Here is a 2,817-nt window from a genome sequence, read left to right on the forward strand (position 1 = left end):
TATTGGCCTATATTCATCAAAGTTCTCTACCTCCTGTATTTAGGTATTAGAGTTATGAAAGTATTATTGGCCTCTTTTTCAGAATCTCCCTGAGTTCCTAGTAGCATCTAGAGCTTCCACCATTTCATTGCCAAGGATATGCCAACATTTTGAAAAAAGCAAGCTGAGAAACCATTTGAACCAGGGCCTTTGTCAAGATGCAAATGAAACAGAGCTATGTGAATCTCTGAGTTAGTAAATTTACTGTTTAGAATTCTTTTTTGAACTTCCATTACTAACTTCAGAATGCTCTTTAAGAGATTAGTTTGAGTTCTAATGTTTGACGAGTCCCAATTATTTAATATGTTTGTAAAGAAATTTACAATCTCTTTGGCTATCTCTTTGGGGTCTTCAATCATATTTTCGGTCCCATCTTTAATTCTAACAGTTTTGTTAATGTTTCTCATCTATTTAGTACTATTATGAAAGAACTTTGTGTTCTTATCTCCTTGTTGTAACCACGTTTCTCTAGATTTTTGTTTCCAGAAAACTTTTTCTTTTGCAAGCATGTCCTCATACTTACTAAATAATTCTTTTTCCCTAAGATTGATGTTCTAGTCCATGCCTCCCCTCATAAATTTTTCATTTAGAGTTGCAATATCACTTTCTAATTTCCCTTTTGATTCAAATATGTTCCCAAAGTGCTCTTTCTTCCATTGAAGCAACTTTCCCTTAATATTTTTCAGTTTTGAGATAAAGCAAAATAATTTAGACCGTATGAACTGCTCCTCATTCCACCAAAGTTGTATGTTTTTAAGGAAATTATCATGCATCATCTGCATCTTTTTGAATTTGAAAGGATGTCTAGACGGTCTAAATTCCTCTTCAATTACTAATTGCACAGAGAAATGATCTAAAATAGAATTACGAAGGATGCAATAATTTAAGTTAAATGAGAAATTTGTCAAGTTACCCTTGAAGAGAAATTTGTCTAGTTTCTCTGCTATGTGGCTAAAATTGGCTTTCTATTGTTCCAAGTAAAGCTACCATTGTTAGCCTTAATTTCCAGTAATTTGTTTTGATTAACCCAATGCCTAAAATCGATGAGGGATTGTGGTTCCTTTCTGACTCCCCCTCTCTTTTCTGATAAATTGAAGATGACATTATTATTTGATGATTAAAGGTATTGTAGAATAATTTCTATTAAGCCTTTAAATTATTAGATTTGTTATTATCTATTAATTATTTAATTAATATTGAATTAATACTATTGGACGTTGTGATTTAATATTTATTGGGGATTAATATTATACCCATTTGGTTATTCAATTATGGGTCTTTCCTATTTATTTTACCCTTTCAGGTTATTTAATTAATTAATCACCTTACCTTTGGATAAATTAAATAAAATACTTAAATTATATTTTCTATTATTTTGATACAACCAACATATCCCTATAGTTGGTATGAAATCATATTAATATGGGTTTCGTGTGCATTATCGGGAATCAATTTTCACAAAAGATTTATTTTCGTTGGTACACAAATTGGATTATTGGCTTTGCATTTTCATTAATTTTGGATTGGGATTTAACTTCTGGATTTGGAGTTGGCTGGACAGTGCTTGGAATTTCCTTCCTTCAAATTCCCTATTTCTGCCATCTGTTATTCTACCAGGTCGGAATTCTTGTTCATTCTTTGTAATTTATTTTTTGAAATGAATGTCTGAAAAAGATTGTTTTCTGAGGGAATTGTTGTATTGTCATGGTTTCACTGTGGAAGGAGATATTTCTACTCTCTGTGATTCTTCTTCTTGTGAGTATTGTCGTATATGATGTTGGTATTGCTATGAATTTATTCGAAATTCATTGGATTTATTTGTTGAATGATTAGCCTGGATTTGCAATGTGTTTCCGAACCCTTTGGACCTGTTTTGATGTCAATTTATGAACTTGACTAATTTCTGGGCATGATCACGTGTTTGGTTTTCCGTCTTTGAGATATTTTAGCCACTGTTGCAAATGCATTGTTGTTTATTGTATATGTGCTATTGTCTATTTCAAAAGTGTTGTAGAACCTATGAAATGCATTGTAGAACCTGTCAAATGTGTTGTAGAACCTGCCAAATGTGTTATAGGACCTGTCAAATGCATTGTAGAACCGGTCAAATGCGCCATAGGACTTGTCAAAAGTGCTGGAGGAATTGGTAAAAGCGCTAAACTGTGTTGTTTATTGTATTTGGCCATTTGGGCTTTTTGTGATGACTTTTTTGGGTCTGCCTTTTACACTAGAGGCTTCTTTACGAATCCCTTGAGATTTTTGATATTGTGTATTTGGTCTACTGAAGATTTCAGATGTTTATATTGATATTTTAGCAAGATGTATATTTACCTTGCTTGACTATTTGCATTTCTTTATGATTTCGGCAAGATGTTGTTGCCTTGCTGAGGGTATTTATGCTATGGTTGGTTGAGAAAGATGGATCATGCCTTGCTCATAGACTTGCTTGAGGCTATTGGTCATTGAGGTAATTTGATATTTGTCTATGTGGATGTATCATGTGGTAAAGTCTCCTTATTGTTGCTAGTTGTTACCTTCTGTTGTCAATATTTACCCTTGGGTCTTGGATCATGGATAGGGGGAGTGGGCTTTCATGTGTCGGTCGGGGTCATGTGAGAATAGGCCACAAAGAGGTTTCTTGTAAGGATTCTTGTGGGTCTAGACTTCCAAGAGCTCCTGAAAATTTTCTTTATGTAATCAAGTGATAACAATAATAATTAATTAGATGGGTTGGGTAATTAGGATTCACCTAATCAAGATAATAAATTTATGTTTGTG

Source organism: Cryptomeria japonica, chromosome 2, assembly GCF_030272615.1.
Source record: "Cryptomeria japonica chromosome 2, Sugi_1.0, whole genome shotgun sequence".
NCBI classification, from domain to species: Eukaryota; Viridiplantae; Streptophyta; class Pinopsida; order Cupressales; family Cupressaceae; genus Cryptomeria; species Cryptomeria japonica.